Source organism: Mirounga angustirostris, unplaced genomic scaffold (assembly GCF_029215605.1).
Source record: "Mirounga angustirostris isolate CCGP_5_RB_7025 unplaced genomic scaffold, mMirAng1.0.hap1 SCAF_1, whole genome shotgun sequence".
In the NCBI taxonomy this organism is placed as follows: domain Eukaryota; kingdom Metazoa; phylum Chordata; class Mammalia; order Carnivora; family Phocidae; genus Mirounga; species Mirounga angustirostris.
The window spans coordinates 85,879,429-85,898,838 of NW_026991709.1; the positions used below are offsets into that span (position 1 = coordinate 85,879,429).

The 19,410-nt window shown below is 35.5% G+C and overlaps 1 protein-coding gene and 1 long non-coding RNA gene across 3 annotated transcripts in view; one reads left to right on the plus strand and one right to left on the minus strand.

The window, feature by feature from the left end:
- PIK3CA (phosphatidylinositol-4,5-bisphosphate 3-kinase catalytic subunit alpha) overlaps positions 1-19,410 on the minus strand; it is an 87,712-nt gene that overhangs the window by 64,821 nt on the left and 3,481 nt on the right. The window lies entirely within an intron of this gene.
- Positions 1-19,410, plus strand: part of LOC129045374 (uncharacterized) — a 45,810-nt gene that overhangs the window by 25,132 nt on the left and 1,268 nt on the right. The gene's annotated exons all lie outside the window — the stretch shown is intronic.

Sequence of the window (19,410 nt, forward strand, 5' to 3'; positions counted from 1 at the left end):
TCTGCCTACTTATTCTATCAACCGTTGAGAGAAGGTTACTAAAATCTCCAACTCTAAATGTAGAATTATCTATTGCTCCTTTCAGTTTTTGTTAGCTTTTGCTTCATGTATTTTGTGTTTCTCTTACATTTATATATACTTAGAATTTTTTTTTTTTAAAGATTTTATTTATTTATTTGAGACAGAGAGAATGAGAGAGAGAGAGCACATGAGAGGGGGGAGGGTCAGAGGCAGAAGCAGGCTCCCTGCCGAACAGGGAGCCCGATGCAGGACTCAATCCCGGGACTCCAGGATCATGACCTGAGCTGAAGGCAGTCGCTTAACCAACTGAGCCACCCAGGCGCCCTATACTTAGAGAATTTTTATACTTTCCTGCTGTATTCATTTCTTTATAATTATGAAATGTCCTTCTGTGTGTCTAGTATCACTCTTTGTTTTACAATATATCTTCACGGATATTATTATAGTCATTCTAACATTCTTATGCCTGTTTTCTATGGAGGAGAATCACCCAACCTCATCATGCTGTCATTAATGGAAGATCCAATTATTTTAATGATGAAAATTAAATACAAATTTAAAAAGGGAATATAATGGTAGACTCAGAATATATTTTTAAAAAGAAAATGTTGATTATAATTCTATACTAATAAAAATATGGATTAAAAATATATGTAAATATACTTTCCTTTATCCTCTTCTATTTCCCCCCCTAGAATTAGTCACATGCTCTTAACACTGGCTGTACTTTGGAGTGTAGGATATGATTGGGAAGTTAGGAGATGGAAATGGATATACAAAATGGAAACCGAAATTTGCAAATCATGATTTGTCTCCTCCTTTATTATACTCATTTTCTTTCCCTTGTTTAACTCCATTAGTATTGTACACCAACACAAATGAGAAGAGTTATTGATTGTTCCTTGTTATTCATAACGTGAATGGAGTGTGAATCTTTGATTATTAAGCCCGACTGAAGTTTCTGGTTTGGGATATATATTATTTAGTATGCCAAGGAATAGCTTTCTATTCATATTTTACTAAGGTTGTGTGTTTTTGTGGGAGAGAATGTGTGTGTATATGTGTGTTACTGATAATCCTAAAGTTAAAATGATCCACTGTATTTCTAGCATAAATGCCATTTGATTGTGGAGTGTGCATGTGTATGTTTTCACGAACTACTGAATCCATTAGCTAATACTTTAAGATAAATAATACCTGAAGTGAGGCAGTTCTGTAGTTTTCTTTGTGTGTGTATGAGATAGAGCCTTTAATATAGTGTAAGAAGTTTTATAACAGCTTTTTTTTTTTAAAGATTTTATTTGACAGAGAGAGATACAGCGAGAGAGGGAACACAAGCAGAGGGAGTGGGAGAGGGAGAAGCAGGCCTCCTGCCGAGCAGGGAGCCCAATGTGGGGCTCAATCCCAGGACCTGGGATCATGACCCGAGCTGAAGGCAGACGCTTAACGACTGAGCCACCCAGGCGCCCCATAATAGCTTTTAATATACTGAATGTTTAAAAGAAGAATAATGAGGGGACACTAGCCTTAACAGACATTAAAGCCAAAAAACAGTATATATAATATTGGCTGATGCAGATCCAGGGAACAGAACTGACTACAGAAATGAACTCAAGTAGTTGCTGCAATTTTGTATGGGAAAAAAACCAGAATCTCTAAGTAAAGTAATAGGATGTATTCTTTAATAGATGATCCTGGTAGAAGTGACTAGCCACTTGGAGGGGGGGAAAAGTTTAATTTTTACTGCTTTAAGATAAAGAAAACTTTAAAATGTTCCTGTATAACATAAACAACTTGAAGGAATGGAAAAACATATCATATTCTTGTATAGGAAGACTTAAGTTCATAAAGATGTCCATTCTCCCTTAAATAATTTATACATTTAACATGATATCAATTAATACTAGTATGATTTGTGTGTGCAGAATTTATCATGCTGACTCTAATGTTCAAAAATAAAAACAGAAATAACAGCAGAAAATCCAGGAGAAATTAGGGGAGGGGGAAAAAGAAAGGAGAGAAAAGGGTCTAGTCCTACTAGATATTAAAATATATTATAAAAGCACAATAATTACAATAGTAAGATATAGCTCATAACAGGTCACACCAATAGAACAGAAAATTTAAAAATAGGCACAGAATGTATTATATAATAAGGGTGTCATTCCAAATCAATAGGGAAAAGACCATTTGGAACAACTGGCTGGACACTTAAAGAAAAGAGTGGGTTCCCTATTTACACCTTACATTGAAAGAAATTCTCCTTAGAATAATAATCACAATGTAAGGATAAAACATAAAAGTACTATAAGAAAACATGAGATGATCTTTTTTCATATATGTGAGGAAGTCTTTCCTAAGTGAAATTAAGATGCCATAAAAAGATGAATAAATCCAACTACACAAGAAACAAAAATTACTTCATGTAGGGGAAAACTACCATAGGCAAAGACAAAAGATAAACTAGTAAAAATTATCTGCTACTCATATAACTGACGATGGGAGAAATCCCTACGGTATAAATAGGAACAACCCAATAAAAAACGGACAAAAGCATATGAACTGAGAGTTCATAGAAAAAGAAATATAAGTGACCAAAAAACATATGATAATTACACATCTTTATTCATAATAAAAGGTAAATTAAGTGATATATTTCACCTACCGGATTTTAACTAAAAAAAAAAACTGCTGAAACACAGAGCAAAAAGAAATATATTGAAAATTAAACAGATATATAAGATGAGTCAGAGGTCCAACAACCAAACATTTATTATTCCAGAAGAAATAAGAGAAAAATGGAGAAAGAAAATTAAAGAAATAAAAAGCATCTGAGCTGGAGAGACTTTCATGTTTAGATTAAAAGAGACAACTGAGCGGATTAATGTAAAAAAAAAAAACAAAAAAAAACCCAACCAAAACCCTCCATACTAGACAAAAAAGATAAAGATAAAAGCCTAAAAGCATTCACAGGGGAAAATAGGTAATATGTAAAGGAACTGGCAACACTCTTCTCATCAATAATAACAGTAGTGAATACTGTACACCTCAAACTAATATAACACTGCATGTTAACTACACTGGAATTAAACTAAAAAATAATCAGTAGTGAAAAACTCTGCAGTAATTAAAGTCTGTTGGAAAATAATTTGACCAGGATTTCTATACTCAGCAAATATCATGTGTAAAGAAAAAATAAAGGTATTTCCATGGGTTTTACTTCCATGAACTGATCCCGAGGCACCTGATTTATTACTCTAGCCAACCAAAGATGGAGGTCAAGAAAGAGGAAAATATCCTATACAGAAATGGTGGAACTGACCCGGTGATCAAACAATATAAATAATAAGAAAAAGCAATTCTAGAGTAAAGTTTTATCAATTGTAAGTAATAAACCCCAGCTAGCAGATGAAATCTATATGGCCCAAGTAAAAAATATTCAGGACAAAGAATACAACTGGCTCTAAGCAGCAGATAAAGGAATTGAGAAGTTACGTAGTCTTAAAGACACATATATGAAGAATGTATATGATTATTTTCACAATAGAAAAAAAGGCAACTGGAAACTTTAGGGAAAAGCCCCCCAAATATACAATAAAATCGTGCTCAAAATGTGAAACAAAACAGCACAATTTTGAGCAATTTGTAGAGCGTATGAAAAGAGGAACCATGTGACTGAAATGCTAAAAATATTCTTTGTATGGTTCATGATGTTGAACACAGAGAAAGAAATCTAATCCTAGTGTTCTACTTAGTTGTGGAATAAAACATTTTTACATAATCATATTCATGTAAATAGTATGTTTCAACTATTAAAATCTACCTATAGTCAAAACATAAGCAGGTTAAAGTATGGTTATAATACAGAATGTAAATGTTACCATTACTTGACAATGTAAAAATTACATAGTATGTGGTGAAAGGGTAGAAGACTTGAAAGGAAAAATGGAGTAGTATCATTGTCTAACATTGTGTGGAATCAGGACTATTACTGAAAGTTGATGTGATAGAAAATGGAGATTTGAGTATGTTCAAAGTAGAAAGACTTTTGTTCAAAGACAAAAGCTAAAGAAAGGGAGAATGGAAGGACAGTGTGATGCTGATTAAACATGGTAACAAAATTAAGAAACAACAAAATTTCAAAGTGAAATTAAAATGCTCAAATTTACTTTAATAATCTTCAAGTCCAGTGGCTATTCATAGAGGGAATTTTTCAATTCTCAAATGCTATTATTTACCAATGCATATTTCAGCTTAATATTGGGGTTATTATAGATATTTGTTTTTTATAAATATCTTTGAGACACTGACTGAGGAACTCTATTTGGAAATCTTTATAAGATATAACAGTTTTTGAAGTGTTTAATGTATTTCAAAGTATGATACCCTAATTTCCATTTTCTTGATTTCAGTTCCAGAAATATTGGCAGAAAGAGTAAAAAGCTGACAGCTGGGTATAAGGATATTATAAGATGACTCTAATTATCTAAAATGTTTCTTTTAAAAGAACAGTTGCTACTAAGTATTTCATTGCTAACATTTGGTTCAAGCCATAGATACATGTATTCTATGGCATACTGGATCTGAACTTTGCAGCTGGTGGTTGATTTCCATCAACACCTTAAGGCTGAAGTCTATAGTAAGGCTAAACACATTTAAACTATGAAAATGGAGCTTTAAAAAATATGGTGGAAACCTACTTGAATACTTAGACATATATAGCTTTTTGTCTTAACTGTTGCAGAATAAAATGTTACCTGCATAAATGTCAGCTGAATTTAATTAAACCAGCATTTGTGGAAACCCCATTAGGTACTATAATATGGTTTCTGCAAGGGATACAAGTAAGCATCACAAAGTAGAGCACAGGAGGTTGGATGTGAAACTGAAAGACAAACAGTTTAATATCTAGTAATCAGTTCTTGCTCTGGAGGAATAGGTTTTATTTTATAAAGAATGAATATGATAAGAAAGTTTATTAAAACGCCTTCTGCCCCAAACATAATCAACTGATAAACGAGTGGAGGGAGCTAAAAAGGGGGTGTGTTTGTGTGTAACTTTACTGTGACAGTCTACCTTAACGGTAAGGACCAAAACAGAAAAGAAGCCAGGTATCTTGGGTGTGTGAATCTCAAGTCTATACTTACAAGCTGGGTAACAGTAAGCAAACACTTAACTTTTTAAGACCTCATTTTCCTCACTGAAAAATGGGACTAATCACTCCTTCCCTGTCTTCTTCATTGGATTGTTAATTATATGACACACATTTATTAAGCAGTTATTATGGACCAGGCTTATGCTAGAGGTACAAGATAAATAAAATGACATCCCTGACTTCAAAAGGCTTATAACCTATGAAGGAAGACAGATGTGCAAATAAGCAAGAAAAACTTAGTACAGTGTGTATGTGCTGTAAGAAACAGAGGCTATGAAAAACAGAGGAGGGAGAGATTGACTCTGGTTTAGGAGAGTGGGTCCAGGAATACTTAATGCAGATTACACAGAAGCTCAAGACAGTGGGTCAGGTCACGAAGTTATTGGGTAGGAGCAGCCACCGCGATAGGGGCTCTGAGCAGCAGAAACAGCACAAGCATGGTGAGCACAGAAGTTCAGAAAGGCCTAGGTGAGTTTGAGGCAGTTCACAATGGCTAGATTGCAAGGTGTTCAGTGAGGGAAAGTATAGAAACTCCATACAGGAAAGTAGGCTGGTGCCAAACTGTGATAATGATTGTAAATTAATGAGATTGCACTTTATTCCAAGATCATTGTTCCTCAAAATTCTGTCCTGGGATCACATGTAAAGGACCAAGAGTAGGAAGCCTTGTTAAAATGCATGTTCCCAGGCCCACAAATGCACTGAATCAGATTTTTTAGAGTCTGAGATAATTTACATTGTAACAAATCCCCCTGATGACACCCAAAGCTTGAGAAGCAGCAATGTAGGCCACAAGGAATTACCAAGCTTTAAGCAGATCAATTTTGTATTTTAGGATGAGTGGTATTTTGGCAACAGTGTGGAAGCAGTGTCAATCTCTCCCCTGTTCTCTTCCACAGAATCTATTTATTATAGCACATTCATGAAATTCTGCTAGTTATTTACATGTCTGATAATTCTGGCAGCAGTGTGGAAAGTAAAAGAAAAGTGGAGAGACTAGTCAGGGTACTTCAGTGAAACACGAAAGAACTAAAATAAGGCAGTGACTATGAGAAGAGGTGAAAATGAAATCAAAAGACATTTCTCCAATAAAGAAATACCCAAGATTTGGTGATTAGTCGGATTTGGTAGTTCAGGCAGGATAGAATAAAGGTTAACAGAAATTTCTAACTTAGCAAGTAATGATATTATTAAAAGGATCATATGAAATAGAATTGTGAAAACATTTTGAAAACTGGAAATCTAAGTGTAAGATATTATTAATCAGGTTCCTTTCTAGAGCACTTCCCACACTTCTCCTTTTCTTAACTTAGATGTGGATTGTTTTCATATTTCTTTTAATGTAAAAGTAACTCATGCTTATTATAGAAATTCATTCACTTAAATACTGACTGAAGTGTCTATTAAGATCCAGGACTGTGCTCTGTGCCTACTTAAAATGCAACAGTGTATGGATGAACAAAGAAAACAAAACAGTGAAAAACGCATCTGAGACAACCATTACTACCCTTTATGATGTTCTCTCTTACGGCTTTTTTTCTACGAATATTTTAGTTTGTTTCTTTGGTTTATATAGTTTTGCTCATATAGTATAATGATTTTTTTTTAAAAGATTTTATTTATTTATTTGACAGAGAGACACAGCGAGAGAGGGAACACAAGCAGAGGGAGTGGGAGAAGGAGAAGCAGGCTTCCCACGGAGCAGAGAGCTTGATGCGGGGCTCGATCCCAGGACGCTTAATGACTGAGCCACCCAGGCGCCCCTATAGTATAATGATTTTTATCTTGCTTTCACTTCAGAAACATTTCCTCAAACTACTGTAAATTCTTCATAAACAATAGTGTTCTATACCACCTATTTCTATGGGAGATATAGCAGTTTACTTATAGAATACTTAAGCTGTTTTAAATTTTTCATTGTTATATATAATGCTGCAAATGAAATTATGGGATCACAAGGTATGTTAATTTTAAAGGCACAAAAATTCCTGACTTGCTTTCCAAAAGGGTTCTATCAGTTTAGACTGCCAACAGAAATATATGAACAAGCACATTTCATGGTACCTTGATCAGCAACAAAACCATTAGAAAAAATTTCTTGCTAACTCAAAAAGTAAAAATATATCACTACTTCTAAAAGTTTCCCTTCTTTGATTATCTGTCAGGGAGAAACATTTTCCCATTTGCTTTTATTTTCACTTTAGTAAATGAACCTGTTTTCTCAAGTTCTTTGCTCATTCATGTACAATGACTTGGTGCTTTTGAAAGCATTTGTAGAAAGACCTTAAAATTTAAAGATAAACATTTCGCTTTCTGCAACTGTGAAGCTGGGGAGATCTCAGCCTGGCCCAGTGCATGGGATCTCATTGGTCTCCCAGCCCTTCAACCTTTCCTTCCCTGAAGCCCCCCAATAAAATGGTTTGATCCAAATAAATAAACTAGAGAAAACCTCTCTGCTACATATTTACAAATTTCTAATCCTGCTCTGCACATCTTCAGTTTGTTCATTAGTACTGGGGGAAGGGGGGTGGGAGAAAAGGACATAATAAATGTCAATGTTCTGAGTCAAATGTAATCAACTTCCCTTCCTGAGTCCTTCATGCGGCAGGCAGTTCTTTAAAGTTTGGAAGGTATTCCCCCATCCACATAAGTATCTTATGAGACTAGCATAAGGATATTTATATTTACTCTATTTCATTTAACTCCTCAATTTACCTGGAATTTATTTTGGTATATAAGATGACATAAAGATTCAAACTTATTTTGAACACTATTTAACACCCTCAAAAACATGCACTGAATGTCTTCCTTTTTCTACTAATTTCCGAGGATTCCTTTATTATATTTAGCATATCTATTTTTGAGATCTCGATTCCCTTTTACCAACTTTACTATCAATGCTATGTCAGTATCCAACTCTTTTGTTTATTATAGTTTTATAGTATGTTCTGTTATCTATTAGGGCTATAGTGGTTAGTTCTCTGTCACTGTTCTTGGTTTTTCACTTATCTCACTTTTTTCCTCTTTAGTCTCTTGGACAAAACTAAGAATCATCTTATTAATTTCTCAAACACATTTTTAAAAAATCAGAATTCTGCTGAAGCTGTAAGTTAACTTCAGAAAAATGGGTATTTGTAATAGTTGGGACTTCCCATTCAGGCACATGATATTCTTCTCCCTGCACCGCCCCCCCGCCCCGCCTGTACCCCAGTAGTTCAATTTCTTCTTTTTTAAAAGATTTTATTTATTTATTTGTCAGAGAGAGAGCGAGCGAGCACAAGCAGGGGGAGCAGCAGGCAGAGGGAGAACCAGGCTCCCTGTGGAGCAAAGAGCCTGATGCGGGACTTGACCCCAGGACTCTGAGCCACCCAGGCGCCCCTCTACCATACTTTCTAAATGACTACTGCTATTATAAAGGTGAACTACTGAATTTAAAGTATTTGCCTTAAATCTAGCTACTCTATATTCTTATTAGTTGTAATAACTTCTCAGTTGACTCTTGGTTTTCCTGGAATGTAATCATACCACACCAAAAATGAGATTGTGCAGTTTTTCAGTATTTATTCCTCTTTGTTCTAATTCATGTCTTACTATATTGGTCAGAACTTCCTGAAAAATGTTAATATAATAATGTAGTGATAATGGGTTTCTGAGTTTTTAATAGTCGTTGCTTCTCTAGTGTTTCACCATCAATTATTATTTTAGCTTTTAGTTTGATATGTTTTGTTAGGGAAATTTCTCTTCATTCCTGGCTTTTAAAGAGACAAAAGGAAATTATTAATTTCTTTTCCATGTTTGCTGATATGTTTATTTTCCTTATCAGATTCATTGACCTATGCATTATAAAATTTCATATTTAGCCATCTTTGCATTCTTAGATGCTTGATAATCGTAAAGAAGACTTAATGTACTGTTGAATTATTTTTATTTCTATCTTATTCATAGCTGCTATTTGAGTTCTACATTCTTAAAGTTTGCACAAGCTCACTTCTGGGACACAGCACCCTGGAAATATCTCTTTTAGTCACTAGCCATCTAGTGACAACTCTCCAGGCTCATAAAACCTAAGTGGCTTGTTCAGGGTCACGTGGTTGGCAGGCAGGTTAGATATTCTGGTTCTGATCTAGAATTATAAGCAAATGTCCCATTTCACTGCGCCAACCCTTTCTTCTCCCCCAGTGTGAGAGAGATCATGTCTTCTTGGCCCAGTAGTCTTATCTTCTGGCCAGCTAGAAAGATTGGCACATGGCAGTGCAGGTTACACTTTTCTCTTTCCAAGGCTCTAGGGGAAGTTCTACCTTCCTGCACAGATCAGATAGGACATTCAAAAAGTGGGTGTCTGTACAAAGGGAATGAGTATTACATAAGGAGGTTAGAGTAACATGTAGACCTGTCCCCTTATTTATATGTCCTATCTTTTAGTTTTTCCATTTCTCTAGGCTCAAGAGTTAGCAGAAACCAGGGCGCCTGGGTGGCTCAGTTGGTTAGGCGACTGCCTTCGGCTCGGGTCGTGATCCTGGAGTCCTGGGATCGAGTCCCGCGTCGGGCTCCCTGCTCAGCGGGGAGTCTGCTTCTCCCTCTGGCCCTCCCCCCTCTCATGCTCTCTCTCTCTATCTCATTCTCTCTCTCAAATAAATAAATAAAATCTTTAAAAAAAAAAAAAGAGTTAGCAGAAACCTACTCAGAGTTTTCATAAAATAATTCTGCATAGTATGGCTGAGTTTCCTTTAGCAAATCCATCTATATACATATAAAAGAAGGGATGGGAGAAAGGAAAGAAACATAAATAACGCTAAGTCCAGTGGTCATATCAGGACCAGATGTTGTGAGATAGCTGTAATTTCTAATATTCTATTTCCATACTTTTCTAAAATGACTTAAGACTAATTCATCTGGGGTATGAAGCAGATTTTTCAAAAGCTTCAAAATTTGAGCTGAGAAAATATGATCACTGCATGTATATTTATATATAAAAAATAAGTAGCTAAGTATTAAAGATTTTTTCCCAGTGATGCAATAAACTTGTGCTTAGCCGTGTGCTAGACCCTGGGTATTTAGTGGCAAACAATACACAGTCTGGACGTACAGAGTCAAAATTTTCCTTGAAAAATCTCTTAAATCACCCATAAATTACAATGGACACATTTTTTGTATACCACCTTGTACAGAAACATTTTGCATAAAGATAAAATATATTTACAGCAATCTAGAACACGTAATAAAATTATATGTGCAATATATAAAATATGTATTTAAAAGGGTGTGGGTTTATGCATGTGCATGTATGTACCAGAGAGGATGCACAGGTATAGGTGGCCATATCTGCAGGTCATCTTGCAAATCAACACAATTGCTCAGCAAGTCTAAAACAGCAGTTTCTCTTCCAGCACTGGAATAAATTGCTGTTTCTTTGGTTAAGCACTACAGGTCTGGCATTAGAAGCCATGTTGTATGAACATTACATATGACTAACAGAATCACACTCAACACTGTGAGATGTTCACTACACACTGAGATCAGTTGAGGTGACAGAGATTCCCATCTTTAATCTCATGTCTATTCTGAAACAAAAGTTCAGTAGTGGGATGTGACTGCATATTTAAATGATTACTTTTGTCATGATTTTACTTTTGGCTGAGTGTACATAGTTGAATTCACGTAAATTAAGTGTGATGAGACTCCACTGTACTGATTAGATGTGGAACTTTAGTTTCCTACTGTGTGTAGTGGAGAGACTACATGTGTACGGAAGTGCTATTGTGAGGACTAAGGGAGATAACATATACAAAGCCCATAATATTCCTCTTTCCCAGATTCATGATATTAAAGTTTGGGTTTGAGGTAACTCAAAGTATACATTTAGAAAATCAAGGAAATTTTCTCACACAGGTTGTCAGCTATGACTCTCCATGATGCCATTTTAAAATAAGTAGTTAATTCTTAACTTCAGTGCCTAGGTTAATCATAACCACATAGTACGGCAATAAACTCTTGGTCAGTACTAGAGCAGTCCACTGCCGTGTTTTATTTAGTTTTTGTTTTTTTCATTGCACGTACCATTCCTTAAAAAAGATTAAATTCTATAGAGTTTTACAAGTATAAAAAAGGTTTAGAAGTATGCTTAATGATTCTTTAAAAAGTAAAAATGAAAATTTTGAATAACTGTGCCCAAATTATAGATTCTTTCTAAAGCAATCTCCATATAAATTAATAATAATAATGATATATATATATAGTTTTAAAAAGTACATGGTATGAGAGATACAGGTGATGGGGTCATCAGATTGAGAAGAATAAGTTATGGTGCGGGACCATCAAGAGAAGTCTAAATTGCTAAAAAGTAGGAGGTGAGAAAACAAACACACATATTTACCAAAAATTTAAATATGAACTACCAGTCTGTCTCATTTATGTAAGGTGCCAACAAGATGCTGCTGCAAAAACTTGTATCAATGATGCTATATAGGTAACTTAGTAATTAAAGGCAAAGAATTAGAGACTGAACTCATGGAAAAATCAAAACACATGGCTGCCTTCCTTATTTTCACATAAATGACTTCTAGTTTTATACAATTTCCAATGAGTGTAAACTGGGTATCAAAATCATATACAAAAGAGTATATTGCATACAGTATTTACTCTTTTTGTGTAGATTTTGATACACATAACAAGTGTAATGGGTGAGATACAAGCAGCTTTAAAACATGACGAGAGTTCTATAAAAGCCATGTAACATAGGGAATATGTGACAATATGACACCACTATGGTCTTTAGTACATGGAGGACAGGGAAAAGAAATGCCTAGTAGCTTGAAACAAGTACTGCTTCAATGGCAGAGTGCTATTAAGATACCTGCTGGGGATTCTGAGATTCCAGGAATTCACAGGGAAAAATAATCCATAAGAAGATCAGACTAGATGTGAAAAATGTACACCCATTTACTTGGTAGCTTCCGTCTATCAAAACCTCATTCGTCTCAAGCTAAATCTCCATATGCTGACTTCTCTTAGGAGTAAGTATGAAACAGAATTCAGGTTCCTAGAGCTAGAATGAAATTTTAAGAGTTGTAACAGAACAAAAAGCAAGCAGTGATCAAGAAGTTTGTTAGAAGGCAACCTTACTGTTCACTCTCCAGAGACTGGATCCATTAGTAAATCCTCAGAATGGACAAAATTCGATTCACTACAAAATGTTAAAGCCCCCAAATAAATTGATGAATATGACATAGTTTGTGCTCTCAAGGAGCCTATAAATATTTACTGAGTGCTTACTACATGCTAGGCACTGTTCTAAATGCTTTAACATATTAGTCACTTAATCCTCATTACAATGTTATGATGTAGGTACTGTTATCATCCCTCTTTTACAAACAAGGAAATGTGTATTAACCCAGAGAATATTTAACCCAGACAGGTTAAATAACTTGCCCTAAAACTACTAATCTCAATAGTATGGCTCCATAGCACATGTTCTTAACCATTATGACATATATTTTGGAGAAAGAAAAGAAAATTAAAGAAGCCTAAGTACACTGACCATATTTTGTGGATATTCTAAGACTGTCCTAACTTCAAATACTCTGTCCTATTGTCAAGTTACTTACCCTCATTTTGGTTGGGAAAAAGATTATTTGCAAGAGAAATGTACTAATTTATATGCCTGATTGTTATACTCAACAAAAAAGACCACAGCTGTGCCTTAGTAGTTGTACATTAGTAGATACATTTAGCTACACATTAATAGTGCCTGTGAACATAGCATGGCTGTAAAAAATGCTGCCTTTTATTGCAAAGAATTAGTCAAAATTATTCAAAGTGATTTTGAAGAAATCTGGAGCCCCATAATACCACTAAGAAACTTGAAATTTGGTCATTTTTAGTGAAGAGAAAACAACCAACCAGTCTCCACACTAATTTTATAGTGTTACTATATTACTAATATTCCAAACTACTTTGAGTGTTACTACCATTATAATTATCAAGTATAGGAGCTGCTTTGGAAAAGTCATGTTCAACTTTTACAACTGCTATATAGTTAGAGAAAAAATACAAATATCTCTTTCATAAATATATTAAGATGCTGCCTATTGGAGTCTCAAATGCAAATAATAGCTATTAGATTTTAAGAAGATGTTCATATGGAAAATAACTTTAAAATGTTACTATTAATATTTATGATAAGTAAAAAATGACAGTATGAAACACAGTTCTGTCATATATGGTTTGATTTCAGATTGGCCTTTAGTAGTCCTACTTTCAATCTTTTCCCCCACAATTTTTCCCATTAATGATGATTTATATTTGATGATGTGCTCTACAAATCTATATTCACAGAATAGTAGCTTACTTAGCAAAAAACTCCAAGATTTTAATTTTTGCACCTGCCAAGAAGCTAACCTCCTAAAGAAAACACACACACACACTCTTCACTCACTTTTAAGCTAGAGGCAATTAATTGTTTCAAAATGCAATAGTACTTTCAGATCTAGACCTGAAATAAGTCCATCAGAAAAGTACTTGGAAAAGTACGATCTCTAAAGAAAAATAAGCCACAGAAATGCGCTTAGCTTTGTTGAAAAATGAGTACATACTCAAAATAACTCTAAATAGGGGCGCCTGGGTGGCTCAGTCAGTTAAGCGTCTGCCTTCGGCTCAGGTCGTGATCTCGGGGTCCTGGGATCGAGCCCGCATCAGGCTCCCTACCCAGCGTAGAGTCTGCTTTTCCCTCTCCCTCTGCCCCGCTCGTGCTCTAACAAATAAATAAAAATCTTAAAAACAAAACAAAACACTAATATCTCATAACTTGAACAGTTTGCCGGTTAAAAAATATTCAAACCCTATAGGTGAGTAATTTGAATATTTACAGAAACAACAAATCAGTAGCATAAATACCAATGCTTCCCAATCAAGAACAATGATTTTTGTCATCTTTCCTTATATTTGTCTGCACAAAAAGGATAGATCTAAAAAAAAAAGAGGCTTACTGTGCCTCTGGAATTATATTCCTAAAATTAGAACACATTTTCTGAAAACCATCTAGTGGGATGGGTCACCAAAGGAAATTGTGGAACATACTTTCCTAGAAGTCTTTAACAAGTAAGGATGGTGACCAGTGGCTATTAAGGGTGCTGTGACAGGTTTGCTGGCCTTCATAACCCTGGCAACTGGTGTGCAAATGGATGACCTACTCTCAATGCTTGTTGTCATGAATGTCACTGAATGTTGTCAGTCATTCAACTGTTCTCAGTGCCAGTAACCAAAATGGCCACGCAGGCAGTAAGTTTGATTCTCCAAAGTCACTGATGGTTTCAGAAAGAAAAAAAAAATCTTTCCAGTCCATTCTTTTCTGGTGGCAGCTTGTCTATGCCACAGAATTTCACACAAGGGACTTCAAATATGTAAAAATTTATAAACAGGCAGACAAAAAGATTTTAGTTTCTGAAAATACAACAAACTGATACAGACTGTCTTCACTTTTTAGGGAATGGCTTACTTACTTTTCCCTGAAATAAAAAATAGACTTTATTTTATTTTTTTAAAGATTTTATATTTTATTTATTTGAGAGAGAGTGAGAGAGAGTGCGTGCACAAGCTGGGGGAGAGGCAGAGGGAGAGAGAGAGAGAGAAGCAGGCTCCCCGCTGAGCAGGACCCTGGGAATCATTACTGAGCCTAAGGCAAGATGCTTAACCAACTGAGCCACCCAGGCACCCCCCAAAATAGACTTTAAAATACTAGGAATCTCACAGAATTTTGGAATTGTAAAGAACATTAGAAATTGTGTAGGTAAAAGGAACAAGTGCTAAAAGGTCAAGATCTAAAACCAAACAATTAATAGTTTAATGTGGAATTCAGATTTTAGATTTCTAATCCAATGTTCTTTTCACCATAGCACACAGCCTCTCCTTAACCTATTAATCTTTGTTAAAAATATCTCCAAATAGCAATAGAAATATGCAACTAGTTAACAAGTTAACAACTTACAGAAAAGTGTTTCTGATATACTTCAGGTCTGTACTCAATAAATGATCAACTAAGATTGGCCCAGAGCAATTTACTTGCTTTTCAGATAAAGTATATAGCTACACACTGATAAAAAATAAGAAAATTATTTTGATTCTCAATTATGGTTCTACTGCAAAAGTATCAACGCATATTGGCCACTTACTTTTAGGCACTATACTAGGTACTGAAGATAACAAGAATGAACATGGTTTCTTCCTGTTAAAAAATTTATGCTTAAAATTATCTTTATAATATTGTTTTAAATTTCTATAGAACTTTGTAAGATGCATCTCTCCATTGAGTCTTACTAACTCCTGAGTTAGTATTGAGTTTGGCAAGAGAAATTATGATCAGATTATATGATTCTATCCTGTTGCAGCTTTTTTTCAAATCACAACACTGACTTTTTTGACTTCCACTACACAAATATTTAAAATCTGGGGGCGCCTGGGTGGCTCAGTTGTTAAGCGTCTGTCTTCAGCTTAGGCCATGATCCCAGGGTCCTGGGATGGAGCCCTGCATTGGGCTCCCTGCTCGGCAGGAAGCCTGCTTCTCCTTCTCCCACTCCCCCTGCTTGTGTTCCCTCTCTCGCTGTCTCTCTCTCTGTCAAATAAATAAATAAAATAAAATAAAATCTGAACTGTACCAGTTAGGTAGGATCTGTAAGAATTCTATTTTTTTAAATCCCACCTTTATTTCAAATGGTAATGCTGGCTTTGATACAAAGACTCCTTCGTAACAATTCCAAGTATATGATAAGAGTTACTAAAAATTTCTAATAAATGACAATTTTGATAAATTATCAAGGTAGCTACTAAAATAATCTAGAAGAAATGAGTAATTGTTAGGCTAAATATGAAATATGTTATTCTTGTAGTAGATATAAACTTAGAATAATGATTAGTATGAATACATTCTTCCTTATTAATTTTATGTAATTTGGGATCACTTAAATTATCTCATTAATTATATAAGTTACTTAGCAAGCAACATAATACAATTCCTATCCTATCAATGAAGAGAAAAGAGGCAAAAATTTGATATATCTGCCTCTTCTTCCCCATACACAAACACAAAGTAGCAGTTTGGGACTGGAATTTAGTCCCTTAGCCCTCTATATCAGAGGTCTATAATTTACACTAAAAACAGCTTCACCTTAAGAAATATTAAACTTGAAAAAGCTCTAAGCTACCATATTTATTATAAACTTACAAATTCTTTATTGGCACATTTTAACTTTAAACTCCCCAAACTATGTATTTGGGGAGAGGGAGAAAGAGCACCTAAAAATTCCTTAACAAGGATCAATCAGTTCACAGTAATACTTAATAAAGTATTAAATGTGAATAAGATAGAGCTATAAAACATTATTGATATATCTAAGGTTTAATAACCTTTCCCAGTGATGGAAATCTCAAGCCTTCAAGTCGAATCCTCAGACTTCACTCTGTGAAGTATTAAGTATTAGTATTTCTTTTTTATGCCCTAACATTTTAGTTTCTCCTCTCCAATTTTTAATTTTTATCATAGTATTTTTCCCCAGTATAGTTGGTAATAAAATTCACTTTATTTTTTTAATTTTTTAAAGATTTTATTTATTTCTTTGAGAGAGAGAGAGCATGAGGAAGGGGGAGGGGCAAAGGGAGAGAGAGAAGCAGACTCCCCGTTGAGCAGGGAACCCCATGTGGGACTCAATCCCAGGATCCTGGGATCATGACCTAAGCCGAAGGCAGACGCTTAACTGACTGAGCTACCCAGGTGCCTTAAAATTCACTTTAAACATAAACTTAAGGGAAAACTCAGGCACACCAATTTGATTTATATAAAAATAAAACTGGTATCAAGAAACTTCAGCAAAGGGCGCCTGGGTGGCTCAGTTGGTTAGGCGACTGCCTTCGGCTCAGGTCATGATCCCGGAGTCCTGGGATCGAGTCCCGCATCAGGCTCCCTGCTCAGCAGGGAGTCTGCTTCTCCCTCTGACCCTCCCCCGTCTCATGCTCTCTCTCTCTCTATCTCATTCTCTCTCTCAAATAAATAAAGAAAATCTTAAAAAAAAAAAAAAAAAAAAGAAACTTCAGCAAAGAGGGGCGCCTGGGTGGCTTGGTCGTTAAGCGTCTGCCTTGGGCTCAGGTCATGATCCTAGGGTCCTGGGATCAAGCCCCGCATGAGGCTCCCTGCTCAGCGGGAAGCCTGCTTTCCCTCTCCCACTCCCCCTGCTTGTGTTCCCTCTCTCATTGTCAAATAAATAAATAAAATCTTAAAAAAAAAAAAAAAAAGAAACTTCAGCAAAGAGGTATTATTACACTGCATGTAAGGTTACTCTCTATTACTAAATAAAGGCTAAGATAACTACATATTTAAAAACATGGCTTCCAAATAGAGAAAAATATCAATAATTTCAGTCTGTTGATATCTGAAATTGCTATCTGACATCAAGAGCAATTTTATCTTATGGATTTGGTCCTGACCAGAGGTATATTTTCTGTATCTCCTAGAAATTACTAAATAATGATCCCTGAATTTTAAGCTTTGGTGAACAGAGAGTTCACCAAAATTTCTGGGTCTTCTTTTATAAATCACCCTTAGTTTTAATTTGTCTCCTTTTGGAATGGTCAGGTCTGATTTCACTTATCTTTGGAGATGGTATAAGGTTTCCAGACTCTCTCCTCCTTCATTTTATTTACTATAGATGTACTGATAGCTTGGCACTTGATATTCTGTCATGGTTGAAACTTCTAGGCACAGTTACTTCCCAAGTAGGCTAACACCTGGTGTTTGACAGTGCAATGGGGTTCTAAAAAAATGAAACGAAAAGCCAGTGTGGTTTTGGTCCCTAGTTACACCTGTGTGTGATGCTAGCAGTTAGCAAAGTGGCAAACAGGATTACATTAACTATGCCTTTCTGTTATCTCAGGTAAGTCCACTCATGAGATCTAACACCTCCTAAGGGGAAAGGAAATGAACATTTATTAAGTAATACAGGACAAAAACTCTCTTGGATCTAGATTTCATTTAATTCAACAAGAACAACTCTACTGATAGTAATTACTCCCATTATGCAGATTAGGAAATCTGTCCAAAGTAATCCTGCCAGTAACTGTAAGAGCCAGGTACTGAACCAAGGAGCTTCAGATTCCAAAGCCAGTATTTTTAGTACTTATAAGATTTATTTTTTTTAAAGATTTTATTTATTTATTTTACACAGAGAGACACAGCAAGAGAGGGAACACAAGCAGGGGGACTGGGAGAGGGAGAAGCAGGCTTCCCGCGGAGCAGGGAGCCCGATGCAGGGCTCAATCCCAGGACTCTGGGATCATGACCTGAGCCAAAGACAGATGCTTAACGACTGAGCTACCCAGACGCCCCAGTACTCATAAGATTTTAAGGCTAGACCACAGAGGAGCATGTAGAGCACCTGGTACAATCTCTCTGTGTTACAGAAGAGGAAACAGAGGCCCAAAAAGATTGAGACTTGCCTAAGGACCTAATGCTTCTGGTGAAACTGGGATTTGAATTCAAGTCTCCTGATTTTCAGTGCAGTTCTGTGCATAATAATGATCCTTATTTTTGCTTGTGTGTGTGTTTGGGGTTGAGTCATGCTTGGTATAATTTATACATAATTTATAATGTCTTGACCCTCCAAATGAAATTATATGCGTGTCAAGTTCAGAGATATACATTTTTAGTGACCAAAGATATTAAATGTATTTGGCAGGAATAAAAACTTAATTGGTATTTGTAAATTATTACATGTTGTAAAGAAATCTGTTGCCAATATACTTATTTATTCAGTTAATAAGTGCCTATTATGTACTGGCTACTGTGCTTGGCAATAAGAATACAACTGTGTATAAAATAGAAGGATTCCCTATCCTTCTCATGGAATGTATATCCTGATGGAGGATACAAACAAATAAATAGGCAATTACAATGCAGTGAGTCAATGCTATGACAGTGGGAATACAAGATGCTATGGGAACAGGAAGCAGGGATACCTAACCCAGACTAGACTTTTCGAAGGAGGCAGTATGAAAGACGAGTAGGAGTCAGCTAGTTAAGGAAGAGGTATGGAGTGCGCAAATATTTCAGGAAGAGCACTTGCACAAGACATCAGGGAAAGGCCAAGGAAGCTGTGGGAGGAGAAATGAACCTAGAGAGACAAGCAAGGACCAAATCATACAGGTCCTTGAAAGAAAGGGCTTTATAATCTTATCTATTACTATTACCTGGG